Here is a 17056-nt window from a genome sequence, read left to right on the forward strand (position 1 = left end):
AGGTAGCAGCAGCCTTATCTAAAAGACCTGAACTCTGAACCCTGATCCTGAAATAATACACTGAGGACCCTGCAACTTCGCAGTGTTCCAGTGAGTACAGCAAATGGGAGTCTGCAGAGATCACTGCATAATTATGCTGTAATTTTGTTCTCCACCAGGAGAACAGCACCCAATTGTTGCTGGATCTTCTCTTCCCCACCTTTGATGAAACTAGTCCGCCCATATTGGCCTCAGTTGGCAAGGCCTAAGGTGTTCCACACTATGTGTATGATGAAACATGTAGTGAAAAATTTCGACATATCTTTGTTAGTAGTCCAAGAGAAGCAGCACAAGCCATTGAACTTTTTCTATCTTTCAGCACCAGGTACCCCTGCCCATAAAAGACGGTGTACTGGAGCTGGCAAAAACTAGTTGGCATAAACCAGCATCTATCCTTATCGCATCAAAAATTATTAGGGGGTAGCCATGTTAGTGGGTATCTCCAAAAACAACAAGAAGTCCTGTGGCGCCTTAGAGACTAACAGATATTTTGGAGTATAAGTTTTCATGGGCAAATACCTGCTTAGTTGGATGCATCTGACAGAGCGGGTCTTGCCCGGGAAAGCTTATGCTCCAAAATACCTGTTAGTCTATAAGGTGCCACAGGTTATTGAAAATTGCAGCCAGGTAGTACCAGGCAGGGACAATCCTAACTAATTATTCCCCCCCAGACAAATGGGGGCTGCTGGGCAGGGAGGACGCTCTTCTGACTGCTACTCTTTCTCGCCGGTGACGGAGGGGCAAGAAGTGCACCCTCCTGACTGCTGCACCTTCCTGCTGGGCACTGCTGAAGCCCTGGCCTTCCCCAGTGCACGCTGGCTGCCAGACTGCTCAGCTGCATCTCTGCCCCTCCTGGATCCCCATGCAGCTAGTGCCTGCTGGCTCCAGCCTTGCACAGGCCACTCGATATTGGCAGACCTGGGCGACTGCCCGGCTCGTCCGCCACAGGGGCCAGCTCTGGTACCAGATATCGGCTAAAGGACATATATATTTCTAAGGGCTCATCTTCATGAACCACTGCTGCTTTACAAAGACACTACAATGCTAACAAGTGTCAGAGAGGTAGCCATGATAGTCTGTATCTTCAAAAACAACAAGAAGTCCTGTGGCACCTTATAAACTAACAGATATTTTGGAGCATAAGCTTTTGTGGACAGAGACCCACTTTGCCAGGTGCATCTGATGAAATGGGTCTTTGCACACACAAGCTTATACTTTGAAATACCTGTACCCTGCCCCCCCTGCAAAAAAAATGGACCTCTTTTGCAGCAAGTTATATTCCCCAATGAGCCTCCAAATGAGGGTGGCTGGCTATGAACGTCTGCTGTCAAAATGTGATTCCTAAAGGCACCAAGAGTCGAAATCCATAATGGTAAGGGACCACTGACTGTACTTCACGCTATTCTGGCTAGCTCTTACACTATGGTGGGCACAGTGGCCATTGCAATAGCAATGAGGAATACTGTCATGGCTTCAGTCTTCCAGAATCACCAAGAGGTCTAGTCAAAAATTAAGGCCTACCTATTTCATCATCAACAACAACCATGGGCTCAATGCCCGTTGGTGAGTGATGCCTCTCTCACTATTTCCTTCCATCTTTTCCTGTCCAGAGTGCAGTGGCTTAGTTTCCAATTGATAGTTAATGCGTTAGTTGTAATTTTCTTTCAGTAGCCAACTTATTGACCCAACCCCGCTTGCTTGATTGGTGTCACGGACTCTGTTTATCTGGGTGATGCCTGAGCCAACATCTTTTATCATTTAGTTGTACTGACATCAGATTTCATTTGTATTGTTGTTTTTCAGTCAGCACATAGTCACTCATTTGACCAACCCTCTTCCTGCATCCACTCTTGGGACTGGCATGGAACCCCTACAGGCTTCATGGCAGTTACCTCCAATTTGAAGGCAGTGATTTGTTCAATAATAGAGCAAATGAAGCCTTCCAAACTCTAAAATATTTGAGAGAGACTGTGCCCTCCCCACTTACCCAGTGACCATTCCTGTCTGTTGCTTGTTACTTCTTTATTCATCTCCTATTATAGTATTTCATTTGTGGTTAACACTGATTTATTTCTGTGCATTTCATATTTGCCAGCTGTTCCATATACCTGTCTCCCACCATCAAAGCCATGATAGTAGTCATTTTGTTCTCAAACACTGGCCTGTGCCCCTTCATTATGGAATGCAGTCTTCATGTTCAGCTCATCAAAGAGAAAGGAGTATCTCCCTTCCCACAGTTTTGCTTTGCAGTCTACTACACTTTTGCACTCTGCACTGTCTGCCAGGGCCTTTCCTTCATATTCCTCACTTCTTTAATCTCATTCATCACTTTTCCTAAACCATCTGGTACATTTAAAAGCATCCCTACATATCTGTTGACATAAAAGTATTTCAGTGAAGTTATTCATTGGTTGGCCTGTACATCGGTGAGCCTGTACAGCTGGAAAGTGTCCAACTTGACAAAGGCAAAGAAATCATAATGAGCTAAGATTGAAGTTTCAGATGCCAGATGGGCTGATATTTCCTTCCCAACATTGTTTATAAGCCACTGTGTCATACTGTCTGTTTTTAACCTTCAGAAAACCATTTTCCAAACAACAGCAACTGCTGCAGAGACGTGTTCTTGTTAATAGGCATCTTGCCAATACAATCTCTGAACCATCTTTGGTCTTATATGGGTGAGTGGAGCTCCAAATGCAGATGAAAGTTGTGTACTTCATTAACCCTACATTTCCAACCCAGTATTTGAAAGTGGGTGGGTTTGCTTTTGTTTTTTTCAAATGTTGTCTTCACTTTTAGTTTCCAGGGTTTCAGATTTTTGTGTTTCTATAAAAGAACAAGGCTCTATATTAAGAGTGGGGCTTTTTCCCTTCAAACTACTGCTTTGATCAGAAAAGTGATTCTATAAAAATGGTGCCACTTTCTCAACAGCTGAACTTCAGAGTCCAACCTATTGGCATAACTGTAACCATTTGATACTTTTGATTTGTATTAATGCCCCTGAGCCAGCACAGTTATAGAAGAGTGAGCTGGTTTCTATCCTGGTGTCATGAAACAAGTTTTATTAAGTAGCTGTTCTGATTTCAGGCCTAAACTCTATCCATAGTTATACCTGTGTAACTTCAGTGAAGTGGTGTTAACTTATGTGATTATTATTGCATGACTTGTTCGTGTTGTGTTCTTAAGAACTAGGGCTGCTGGGACCATGAGAATCTCAGCTTTTGCTGAAATAAAGATTAAAAGTAGATGCATTTAGCCCTTATGGTTGCCGAGAATCTTTGAAATGAGACCAAAGTGTACAATAAAAGTGGAAAAAAAAGTAGACCATAAAACATGTTAATTTTTTTTTAAAAACTTCTCATGGGTTTTGGCTGCCTGACTTTTGACTTTTCTGGTGCTTGGAGTTAGCAATACTGCAGTTTACACAGGTGTGACTGAGCACAGAAATTGAACTAAAGTGTCTTTATTCCTGGAGAATGATTGTGCCCCATAAATAATCCAGTTTGTCAATATAAGAGATGTGGGTGGCCGCTAGGAAAAAAAAACTGTCTCCGCATGTAATCTGACTCAAATCATGAGAATCGGAGACAACTGAATATGGAACTCCACTATGCTGTTTTATTTGTTAGGAAGAATCACTCTTGAAAGTAAATTCTTAATTATTCGTACTTAGAATCTTAATTTTTGAAGTGCTTTGTCTTGGAATACAAAAACATTTTTCATTTCCCCTGGGTGGGCTTTTTATACATTTTCTTTCACTCAGTCATATTCTGTGCTGTCTTTCCTAATCACATTGGCATACTCATACTGCAATCAGCTTCTGTCTCTTCAAGAGAGTACTTCAAAATCCCTTAAGGCCCTGAATTGCAAAATAATCCAGATACCGATCCCTCTTGGAAGCTGTCAGAAATAAAAAGCTCTGATATAGCTTTTAAAAATGCTTTCAGAATCCTCAGATCTGGTCTTTAGAAACACTGCAGTCAGACAGAGCTCATTCTGCCAAAATACGTAAACCACCCACCTGGTGTATAGAAACTGGGATTAGATAAACATAACTTTGCTTCTTATTTCTTTTCAAAGTGCCTGAAAATGCAGCTGCCATGTCTGAGTGTTTGTGCTTTCAGAACTTCATCAATGGTGGATAAGCTGATGGCAAAAGAATGTAAGAATGGCCATATTGGGTCACATTAATGGTCCATCTAGCCAGAATCTTGTCTCGCAACCGTGGCCACCAGAGCTTCGGGAGCGGGATACAGAACAGGGCACTTGGAGTGATCTACCAAGTACAGAGCTTTTACTTTCTCTGTGGGTCCACCACTCCTGCTCCACCCCATGTCCCACCCTCTCTCTGCCTCTCCCCCTCTCCGTCTGTCCCCTAAGCATGAGATGTTTGAGTTTGTCATTCACATGCCATCCCTTATTGAAACAAGAGGAGGACTTGCTGCTTCATGAGCTGTAGAGCCTTTTCCCTTCTAAGGCCACATGAAATGAGTTTGATGGGCTGACAGTTGTTTTTACAGAGAAGGGGTATCAATATCAGAGGGGTAGCTGGGTTAGTCTGTATCCGCAAAAACAACAAGACGTCCTGTGGCACCTTACAGATGAACAGATATAATGGAGCATAAGCTTTCATGGGCAAAGACAAAGCTTATGCTCCAATATATGTGGTAGTCTGTAAGATGCCGCAGGACTTCTCGTTGTTTCTGTAGAGAGGGTCTGTCCCATTTGGGGGTGGGGATCTATGGCAGCCTAGCCCAACCCTTTGAGGGGACACCGTGGAGATGATACACTTCTCTTGTGTCCTTCTGCAGGGGCTATTGGCGAGTGTAAGACACTTCCATAACCACTGAAAAGGGTTACAGTAATAGACATTAGTGATGGGAAGGGACCTGATCTATTTTCAGAGCCCCCCAAGCCCACAAGTGACTAATATGCAGATCTGGCAAATTAGATTGACTAGAGCCAAGACACAACAATTTTATTTTTAATTTTGTTTTATCTAGGTAGCATTCTTTTAAATACACTTTCAAAGAACCCACTGTCGAGAGAGGACACGCAAGCTCTCCTAGAGGCATCTGATCCACTGGACAGCCCAATAAAGTAGCCATCACAGCTGTTAAAATACAGCACTAAGCCAACTTGCATGATTGATTTTAGCCTGGTGAACAACGAGTTAAGGTTTGTCTTCAGCCTCCTTTAACTGAAGAGCAAAATTAATGAATCCTGCCAAATTCTATTAGCCTACGAGCCGGCTGAAATGAAACAACAGTTACCGGAGTGATGTTTTTCCTCAGGCAGCCTGCTGAACTGTGATAAATTAGCAGTAAAGAAACCAGAAGGTGACTAGATTTCAGTGATTAACAGGTGTTGCATTAGCACTGATGCTGTCTTGGGAGTATTCACTGATCGACCATGTACTCAAAAGCGCACTCGGGTTTCCTCTTTTTTTGAAAGTTCGGACATGGTAACCCTTCTAACATTATCTACTTGAGCAGGCCAACTGGCAATGGCGTTTTAATATTTTTGAATAATTTTATACTGGGATGTATCTTGCAAGTCACACACATGCCCAGAGGCGTAACTAAAACCAAAACTCTGAGGCGTCTTTTTTTGTGTCCTACAGCTCTGATGTTCCAGAGATGCTGCCCATTTGCAGAGAGCAGCCATTTTGCTCTTAGAGTTAATAAGGATTTGTATCACCTGGGGACCTGGAGCTCTCACCTGGGGATTTGGCTATAGTTCTTCCATTCTGGAATAGGTAAAACAATTTACACGGTGGAACTGTTTCAGGCTCCCCCCCCCCATGTTTGTACAAGTTGTTGCATTGGTGTGTAGAGGTATAAAAGCACACAACTGGCTGAGGGAGAGTTATGTTAGAGCATGCGCAGCTTGTAGCTGATTGATGTAACTGGCTCCGTGCTACCTGTCTTGTAAGTACTGTGTACAGGGAATGCTAGAGGTGGATTGGGGATTCATCAGGTGTCAGAGGGGTAAGCTCTAGAGAACGGGGGCTTCTGGGTTGTTCCACAGACCTGTTCATAGGCAGTCTGGGTAAAGGGATAGTAAGAGAGAAGAGCAGGTCAGTTCTAATGTATGCTTAGGGCAGTCAAGCCCCAGTGCATCCCAGGTTCTGTGTGTCTGAGGGATATGTTTTGTGCATTCCCTCTGGGCTATGCCATTCACGCTGCACCTCCAAGAGAATTAAACAAGAGTTAAGATCATAAGAATGGCCACACTTGACAATCTAGCTCAGTGTCCTGTCTTCTGACAGTGTCAATGCCAGATGCCCCAGAGGGAGTGAACCGAACAGGCACTCATCAGGTGATTCCTCCATGTAACCCATTACCAGCCTCTGACAAACATTGCTACCCATCTGGGCTAGTAGCCACTGATGGACCTAACCTCCATGAATTCATCCTGGTCTTTTTTGAACCCTGTTAAAGTCCTGGTCTTCACAACCTCTTCTGGCAAATTCCACAGGTTGACTGTGTCTCACTATGAAGAAATATGTCTTTTTGTTTTAAGTCTGCTACCTGTTCATTTCATTTGGTGATCCCTAGTTCTTATGTTATGGGAACAAGTAAATAACTTTTCTTTATTCACTTTCTCCACATCTGTCTTGATTCCTTAGACCTCTATTATATTCCTCCTTAATCTCCTCTTTCCTAAACTGAAAATTTCCTGTCCTTTTAATCTCTCTTCATATGGCACCCGAAGAGTCTGGATATTGAAAGGAGAGGAACACACATTTCTGGTCATGCAGTAATATCTCTCCTGTGGAAACGTAACTTTACTGTGAGCACTAGAAGCCTGATGTGCACCATTCCAGATGGTGTAGTAATGTGGGGACAGTGCAACCGGCATACACCCCAACGCTTTCACACTGGGATGGGGGCCAAGTACCCTGCACCAGTCCTGCACAAAGAATGGGTCATACTTACAACTTGGCACAGCAGGATGACTAAGGGGCTGTGATTCTAGCTTGCTAGGCATTTCCTCTGGAGTGGATTTCAGAGTCACTCTAAGCTGCCCAAATCAGGACCATGATTGTCACTCAAGGCAAAGTTCTACCACAGCTTCAATGCTGCACATGCAGCTGTAGTGCTGGGTATATCCAGTAGCAGCCTCTAAACAGAGAGCAGAGCAAGTTAATTAAATGGGGATCTGGCTCGTTGAATGCATTGAGGAACTGACTCAGAGCACAGGTGTCCTTCAGCGCTCTACACATTGAAGGGATAACATGGTGGCAATTGCCTGCACCCAACTTCCACTGTGGACTGCTGCTCTGGCTCTGATTGGTCATGGCTCCTGAGGTCAATGTACCTGGAAAATTATGGCAACTCTCACTGACTCCCTAGGACTGACCCAGCTCAGCGCAGGGTTGGATGGCTCCAACTTTCAGAAGGAGAAGAGTTCTCTCCGGATCAAATGCCTGTCTGAGGGGGGTATGTCTGCACTTACCGGGAGATCTGTTCAGGGTGGGTCTTCTGGAGTTTGATGTTGTACATCTGGTAAAGACCTGTAAAATTGATCTGTCCAGCATCCGCAGTTGACTCCCGTACCACTCTTCTCACAGGGAGTAAGGGAGGTTGATAGCAGAAATGCTCCCGTTGATTTCCGTCAATGAGGACAGACCTTACATCTGACTGCAGATATGTCAATTCAAGCTACACAATTGCCATAGCTAGAATTGTGTATTAGCAGTTGACTGTAAGGTCCAGTGCAAACCAAGCCTTAGAGACTGCACAGACATGTTTGTGAAAACTCAGCCGTTGGAAATAGTTTTCTCACAACCAGTTGCTAGCTTTACATACACCACACAGGCTGGTCCTCTTGAAGGAGTTGACAAAACTTCTATAGGCCCAGGATTTAGGGCATCTGGATTAAGAATTTTAACTAGAGGCAGAAGTGGTTTCACAAAAATGTCCAGAACCAATGGTTAAAAATGCAATAAACAAACTTGTGCACTGAAATTTCTGCATCTTCTGTCTCACTCCCAATGATGTCATTTCCAGGAATCAATCCAAGCACCTGATTGTTTCTGAGAGAGAGTGTGGGTAAGACACAGGTCTGCCATATTAGGGATCTGGGCTGTTTTCTGACATTGTACAATCTTTCTATGGCATGAACCCTTCTTTAATCAGTGCTGTGAAGGCACTGAATGATTACAGGCAATAAAACTTCAGACTATGAACTCCAGTCCAGAGCGCTAGCCTTTCACCAAAAGGAACCTTTCCATCATGGTAGATCAGAGGAAAGGGATCTGTTTTCTCTTTCCCCTATCTGCTGGATGGTTGTTTCTGTGGCCTATGAAGTATCAACAGCAGGTTCAGAGCAGATACAGAAGTGGGGTTATTTAGCAGCAATCCTCTAGCAACAGCTGCTGAGGAACATCACAGGTAGGAACTGAGGATTATTCAATAGGTCAAAATTCAGCCTGATCTAAATGGATTTTTATGATCACCACAGAGGTACCTGTTACAAATAGTATTAGCCATTGGATGGAACGTGTAACCTCCCCCAGTGCACTTAATCATGCGTTGACTTGTCATGATTTCCCGACAACAAAGATGAAACTTCTTAGCAAAATGCAAGTTTACATCATGCATTTTAGTCATATACAAGGTTTAAGTTCAGCAGCTACCAACCCTTAAGATTTTATTCTGAACTCGCAACTGTTGGAGTGAAGAATTGCCTGAGAATCTTTGCTTCCATTTTAAACAAGAGCTGCTTGGCACCAGTCAGCAAACTTTTTCGATGAGGATTTTCCAGTAAGCCTCTCTGCAGCCATCCTTTTGAACGGGGTTGTAGTGTAGATGCACTCAGACAGTTGCATATTCAGACCTGAGGGGACTTACTTAAGTTTATAAAAATTGTGAACGTCCAAACCAGTGCCGACCCAGCCCAACGCAGATCAACCAATCCGCAGTTAAACAGCTGTCTGTTACCTTGCTGTGAGAAAGTATTAAACCAGTAGCCAGGAAGAGAATATGGCCATGCAGGCATCTACCTGTTTCCCATCCCTTCTAGCTATGGGAAAGTGACAGAGACTTATGCTCACTGCTGTGATTCTGAAGCACACCTGTTTGTTTAACTCTCTCTGTTCTCCCCTAAGGGGTTGTCATGAAATGATTTTTCTAGTATTCAAGCTGGAGTGAAATGGTTTGTGGGAAGGTACTTGAGCTGATGTGCCTGGGTCTCAGTGAAGGGGAAATGCAACCGTTCTATCATCACATTCCTTATTTCCCATGCTCTGTGAATTAAAATTAGAGTCTTTTCCTACATGCAGGATTCACCCAGATTTCCAGAGGCAGCTTGTTGTGCAGCTGATATTTACCTATTAAAGCGAGGCAGGCACCTGTTTGGACACACGTACTTGACTCCATTAACATTCTGTAGCAGGATGTTGCAGTCAGGAAGTGAATCCCCTGCTCTGGAGTTAACCAGGAATATCTGTCAGCGACTGGATTGGCTTTTTTTGTGCTTTTTCATTTGAATTGAAATATTATATTACCCTTGCTTTGCACATCACCAGAGCAAGTGACTTTTTCCTTTGTGAGGTGAAGGCCACGCCTAGTTATTTAAACACGGTCTCTGAGAATCTGGCACAAGTTCCTTGCTTGTGAAATCACCCGGTCCTGCTTCGGTGGAGGTCAGAAGTGCCTGATCATGCAGGTAGTGTAAAAAACCTTGTGTGTTGGAGAAATAGCAGAAGGCATCCCTTGTATCACCTGTAAAATATTTTTGTTGCTTTTTTTTTTTTTCCCATAAAAGCAACCTGGTATTGGATGATATTGTTGAAATGTGAATTTGGCTTGTGGGCTTTGGAACAACATCCATGAATTTCACCTGCAACACTGTGATGCAGTTAACTAGCACATCTGCATTTTTCTTGCATGATCTTGCAATGTTGGCCCAAGGCCCTACCGTGATGCAGTCTGCTGTGGTCAGTGGTGATGCTGCTGCTCTAGAGTTCTTAATAGTCATATGTTATTTTCTCCTATTATTCTTATTCTTGCCATGCTTAAAGGCCTCAGACCAGTAACTCTTCTCTCCAGTGACTGAGTTCCAAGCCCAAGGTCAGCCGTGAAAAATCTTTATCTTATTTTTTCCTGTCCTGTTCTTGGTGCTGAAAAGCAACCCAGGTAAGATCTAGTGATATGAAAGAAGATTATAGGGAGGGGCTCTCTCAGGTAGGCCAGAGCTCTAAAGCCCTGCTGGCAAGCGACCAGGGAGCATGCGAACAGGGTGGTTGCTAACAGGAGGGAGTTTTGAGAGGGGAGTTTAGAGGGGGAGCTTAGAGGGAGCTAGTTACTACTTCAGGTGTAAGAGGCAGCATCATACGCAACTGCTGGCTGGAGCTGAGGGACCTGCTGCAGCATGAGGAGTGGGGCGGGGGGGAGGCGAGATCGAGGGATGTCAGTGGTTGGCAAGTGGTTTGGGGGCGTCTGGTAGGGCTGTGAGGAGGGCAGCACCCACGGAGGCTGCTTGCGGCGTGCTGGCCCAGATTGCATGGCTTCCAGGCCCAGTCCTGTGCTCCCTGCATGCACGCGCCGCACCGGATCTGTGGTGCTCCAGGGACAGCTGTAGCCAGAAGAAGAGTTGGTAGCTTTGGCTGGGACCCAGGGTGCGGCTGGTCTGCGAGATCGGCGCCTTCCTGGAGGATGTGGGGCTTTAGCAGCGTGTGGCCAGGTGCAGAGAGGCCAGGGGAAGGGGGACCTGGGGGCAACGAGAACTGATAGGGGGCAGTATGGTGCAGTTGGGAGACATGGGAGTGGATGGGGGAAAAGCGGACAGGGAGGAAGGATCTGGGGGGTGATGGTAGCCAATGAGAGGCAGAGGGGTGGGGATGAGGGTCCTGGGGAGGTGAGGTGGTCATCACGGGGAGCTTTGGGGACATGTGGCACCAGGGAGGTGCAAGAGGTAGTGGGACCGTACCCATGTTCTCCATGCCCCACTGCCTTGTGGGTTATCCTGGGAAGGAGAGAGGCTAAGGGAATAAACCCTGACAGAAAATCCGGAGGGAAGTCCTAAGGCAGTTCTGTGCCAACTTCTGGCATTGACCCGGCAACTCCTGCAGCTGAGCTGGTACCAGACATAGAGGTTATCCTCTCCTTTGGACTATATCAGTAAAGCCGAGAGGGGGACACTGGTGTCTGGGCAGCCCAGGGTCCCAAAAAAATTGCCCAGGCTTACGCCTGGAGAGGTACTCCAGCATCGCTTAACAACGTCGAACCAATACAGGAGGTAACAGATACCGGTTACAAGCTCTTGCTTGATGGGCATAGAGAACGAGCGCCATGAGTTGCCTTCGATGGTGGGAGAGATCGTCGCATCTCACTGGACAGTCACTGCCCACCTCAAGCTGGGCAGCCCCCAGCCAATAGGGTACTGTCCCGCCACAGTTCACCTGCCTCACTGGGTGTGTGAGGCTTAAGGTTCCCAAACCTGACAAGTGACCTGAAAGCTGAGCACCAGGCAAACCAATAAGAAAATCAACAAGAAAAGGAAACCATCAAAGTTTTAAGCTTGCTCGCTGGAATGTGCGGACCATGCTGACAGGTCTGACTGAAGATCTTCAGGACATCAGCGACACCCGAAAGACCGCTGTCATCAATGAGGAACTGAAGAGGCTCCAAGTTGACATTGCTGCTCTGCAAAAGACGCGATTCACAGATTCAGGATGTCTAAAGGAAAAGGACTACACCTTTTTCTGGCAGGGTAAAGCCCGAGAAGAACCCAGGGAGCATGGTGTTGGCTTCGCCATCAGAAACACCCTTCTACAAATGGTGGAATTAGTCAAGGGTGGATCAGAAAGACTCCTTCAGGTCATACTTCAAACTCGCGCCGGTCCTGTCCACCTGATCAGTGCTTACGCCCCAACCCTGTACGCCGCACCGGAAGTAAAAGACAAGTTTTATGAAATGCTTAGTGCTGCCATAGCGCAAATACCTGCTCGTGAACAACTGTACATTCTGGGTGACTTCAATGCGAGAGTTGGAGCCGATCGTGACTTGTGGTCTTCATGCTTAGGCCACTTTGGTGTGGGAAAAATGAATGAAAATGGTCAGCGTCTTCTCGAACTTTGCACGTACCACAATCTGTGCATCACAAACACATTTTTCCAAACCAAGCCACAGCACAGAGTGTCATGGAGACACCCACGCTCGAAGCACTGGCATCAACTAGACGTGGTCATCGCTAGACATGATAACCTCAAAAACGTCCTTCTGACACGCAGCTATCATAGTGCTGACTGCGATATAGATCACTCATTAGTTTGCTCCAAACTCAAGGTGATTCCCAAGAAGCTGCACCACTCTAAACCAACTGGAAGGCCCTGCATCGATGCCAGAAAGACGGCTAACTCAGAGAGAGCTGAAAAGTTCAGAGCGACCCTGGGGGTGCCGATGTGACATCCAGATGGCAGCATCTAAGGGATACAATGTACAACACGGTCTTGTTGGTGTTTGGAAGAAGAGCTAGAAACACAAATGACTGGTTCAAAGCTAACTCCGATGAGATGATTCCAGCCATCGGGAAAAAAAGCGTGCTGCGCTCCTGGAGTACAAACGTTCGTCAAGCCAGAATACCCTGCAAGTGCTCAGAGCAGCCAGAAAAACAGTACAGCAGATGGCCAGGCGCTGTGCCAACAACTACTGGCTCGAGCTATGCAGCAGCATCCAGACCAGTGCTGACTTTGGTAATCTCAGAGGAATGTACGAGGGTATGAAGAAGTCATTAGGACCCACCCAGAACAAGATGGCACCTCTGAAATCCAAATCTGGTGAAGTCATCGCTGACAAAGCCAAACAGATGGAGCGCTGGGTTGAGCACTACTCCGAGCCGTACTCCCGCGAGAACGTTGTGGTTGACGCAGCCCTCGATGCCGTCGAGCTCCTACCAGTAATGGACGAACTGGATCAGGAGCCGACTGTGGATGAACTGAAGAGAGCCATCGACAGCACTGCAGCAGGAAAGGCCCCTGGTCAGGATGGTATACCACCAGAGGTAATCAAGTGTGCTGCGGACACACTCCTGGAACCCCTACATGAGCTACTATGCCTGTGCTGGAAAGAGGGTGAGGTTCCACAGGATATGCGCGACGCTAACATTGTAATGTTGTATAAGAACAAAGGAGACAGAAGCGACTGCAACAACTACCGTGGAATCTCCCTCCTAAGCGTCACTGGTAAACTGTTCGCTCGCGTCATCCTTGGCAGGCTCCAGAAGATTGCTGAGAGGGTGTATCCTGAATCACAGTGCGGATTCCATGCAGAGAGATCTACCGTCGACATGGTCTTCTCTCTGAGGCAGCTGCAGGAGAAATGCAGGGAGCAGAGGAAGCCACTCTATATTGCCTTTATCGACCTAACCAAGGCCTTTGACTTGGTCAGCCGGGATGGACTGTTCAAACTGCTCCACAAGATCGGATGTCCGCCACGGTTACTCAAGATGATCCAGTCTTTCCACGAAGACATGAGAGGAACCGTCCAATACGATGGTACATTATTGGATGCTTTCAGCATCAGGAGTGGTGTCAAATAAGGATGCGTCCTTGCTCCGACACTGTTCAGGATCTTCTTCGCACCCCTCCTTAAACACGCTTTTGGATCTTCAACAGAGGGCATCTTTTTGCACACAAGATCTGACGGGAAACTGTTTAATCTTGCAAGGCTGAAAGCTAAATCTAAGGTGCGGGAAGTCCTCATCAGAGAGATGCTGTTCGCAGATGACGCTGCTGTCGTGTCACACACAGAAGACCAGCTTCAGAAGCTGCTGGATCAGTTCTCCAAAGCATGCGAGGACTTTGGGCTCTCCATCAGCCTAAAGAAGACAAATGTACTTGCTCAGGACGTTGCTGTGTCTCCATCAATCAGCATTGACAACTATACATTAGAGGTCATCCACGAGTTCGTTTACCTCGGGTCCACCATTGCTGACACCCTGTCCTTGGAGACTGAGCTAAATAGGAGGATCGGTAAAGCAGCCACAACTCTGTCCAGACTCAACGAGAGAGTGTGGAATAACAACAAGCTGTACACTCACGCCAAAATGCAAGTCTACAGAGCCTGCATCCTCAGCACCCTCCTTTATGGCAGCGAGACTTGGACCCTGTACGCCCGCCAGGAAAAGAGGCTGAACGTCATCCACTTACACTGCTTCAGGCGCATCCTTGGAATATCGTGGAAGGACAGAGTGTCCAACACTACCGTCCTCGAGCAAGCTGGAATCCCAACTATGCACACCCTCCTCAGGCAGCAGCGGCTCCGCTGGCTTGGCCATGTCCACAGGATGAATGATGGAAGGATCCCAAAAGACATCCTGTATGGTGAGCTAGCCTCTGGCAAAAGACCTCCCGGATGCCCCCAGCTGCGCTACAAAGATGTTTGCAAGAGAGACCTCAGGGAAGTAGACATCAAGCCAGACAGCTGGGAGGAGCTGGCAGACGATCGCAGCAGATGGAGGCAGGAACTATACAAGGGCCTTCAGAAAGGTGAGTTGAGGATCAGACAGCTAGCAAAGGAGAAGCGAGCCCACAGAAAGCACAGCAAGAACCTGCCAGATGCCCATTAGATGTGCAACAGATGCAGCAAGGACTGTCACTCTCGTGTGGGTCTTCACAGTCACAGCCGACACTGCAAATGAGGGTGCCAAACGGAACTACGAAGGGCGCAATCCATAGTCTACGTAGACTGAAGGATGCTACTACCACTACTTCTGAAAAAGGTGAAGTGAAGCTATTTGAGCCCCTGTGCAGCACACCAGTAAGAGCATGGGCAGTGGGATTGGAGGGTAAGGCTCTATCACCAGTGGGCCTGAGACACCACCCACAGCCTCTGGGCTGCGCAGCCAAGGGAACCTGCAGCTCAGGCCCCCGAGTGTAGGAAGCAGCCCTCCCATATGTGCTCTGGTCTCTGCTTCGGAAATATTTCGTGTCTTCCCCACTGGGCCCAGGACTATGGCCCATTCTGCCAAGAAGGCCGGCTCTGCTCTTTTTAGCCTGTAGAATAGTTAACAGAAACTGACAATTGAGTTAAATGCAGCATTCCCCAGGTTTTCTAACAAAAAGAAAAGTATAAAGCAAAGAATGGGGCTGAGAGTACTGGGTATGAAGGGGGTCCAGGAGCAGATCAGGGCTGGGAGAGATGGGGAGGAGCTCTGTACAGGGGCAGACGGGGGCTGGGAGTGCTGGATGGAAGAGGGAGGGCAGGAGCCAACAGCTGCTGGGAGAGGCCATACATGAGGTGGGGCATGGGACAGGGATGGCAGTGATGGGACAGGCCATGTGGGGACTATGGGGGGGCTCTGCACTCCCTGGCCACTCCCCGCTGCTGCCATAGGCTGAAATCTGACCAATGGACGCATCAGGGAAACCTTCCCAAGAGCAATTTCCAGAACCACGTTCCCCCAGCTGGAGGAAGGGGGAGCAGAAGCGCCCAGGGCCTCACTTCTTCTCTCCCACTTACTGGATCTGGCCACCAAGCTCAGAGTTCCCCACCTTGGCACAGGTACTATTTTGGAATGAAAAGCTGTTGGTGAGGCTATTAAAAGTCTTCTTCAGTCCTCACATCTCCCTCCGGGCTGATTTTGGAAATCTTGGAAAATGTCCATGATTTTTCATGGCCTTCCCAGCTGGGTGGCTGGAGAGCAGTGGTCACTGTCTGGGCACTCAGGTCGAATGGCAGCGCTGCTGCCAGCAGCAGCACAGAAGGACGGGTGGCACGGTCTGATTTGGACTGCCACTCTTTCTCCTGCACTGCTGCTGGTGGCGGCACTGTTTTGGAAGTCGGGGGCAGCAGAGCAGTGACCGCTGGCAGGCCATTCCGTTCAGAAGTCAGTCCCGCCACTAGCAACAGCACAGAAGGAAGGTTGGAAGGATGTGCTATTGCCTTCCTTCCCTCTGCACTGATGCTGGTGCTGGGGCTGTCTTCCAAACGGGGTGGTCAGGGAGTGGGTGCAACTGGCCAGGCACCCAGCTCAGGAGGCAGCACTATCACCAAGAGCAGCACAGCTGTCCTTCCGTCTGTGCCACTGCTGGTGGTAGTGCTGTGTTCCAGTAGGGCAGCTGGAAAGGCAGTGCCACCCCCAGCACTGGTGCAGAAGGAAGGGTGGCATCCTATGCTATTGTCTCCCTTCCTTCTCTACTCCTGCTGGGAGCAGCACTGCCTTGTAAGGGGAGTGGCTGGGAATCAGAGGGGTGTAGCTGGGAATTCGTGGGAATCAGTAGCTGGGCATTGGTGGGAATGAGAGGGGACGTGGTTAGTGGTTACTGGTAGAACATCCAGCTCAGAAGTCAGTGCCACCACCAGCAGCAGCGCAGGAGGAAGGGTGAGGTGGTACTTTCTTTCCATCCTTCCTTCTGCACTGCTGCTGGCCGTGGCACTGCTTTCTCGGCTGGGCAGGTGAGAGCAGCTGCCCTTCCAGCCACCCAGCTGGGAAGGCCACGGGAAATCATGCACATTTTCAGATTTCCCAAGTCCACCTGGACAGAGATGGCAGGACTGGGGAAGAGGTCATGGCTGGGGAACCCTACACAGATGGCGACCCTGCGAGCGACCCTCCTGCTCTGGTCATGCCCAAGAGCCCTTAGGTTCATTGTGCGCCTGTCAAACATTAAAGAGAATCAACCAACTCATTCATTGTGGGTCTGTTTTTAGGTCTTTGCTTTCTGAGTCTAGAGGACAAATGTGGGTCATTTTTGCAGCCTGACAGAGGGGAACGTAATCTGACCCACCCAACCCCCAAGGTCTCTGCAAATTTTACTCAGTTAAAAACTGATTCCCTGCCCCAAACATGGGGTCAGCCAGACCAGAGGATTTTTGCAAAATCCACCACCCAAACACCGGGGAAAGACTAGTCTGTAGTAACTCCTGGCCTCCAGATGCCACAGCGCTGACCACTAGACACCACAGCCTGAAGGAATCCACAAGTCCCTTGCCTCCTGATGCCCCTTGATTAACCCCTATGTTCGACAGTCATGGGCACAATCCAGGAGTCCTGGACTCCAGATTCT

The sequence above is a fragment of the Carettochelys insculpta genome, chromosome 3 (assembly GCF_033958435.1).
Source record: "Carettochelys insculpta isolate YL-2023 chromosome 3, ASM3395843v1, whole genome shotgun sequence".
Taxonomy (NCBI): Eukaryota; Metazoa; Chordata; order Testudines; family Carettochelyidae; genus Carettochelys; species Carettochelys insculpta.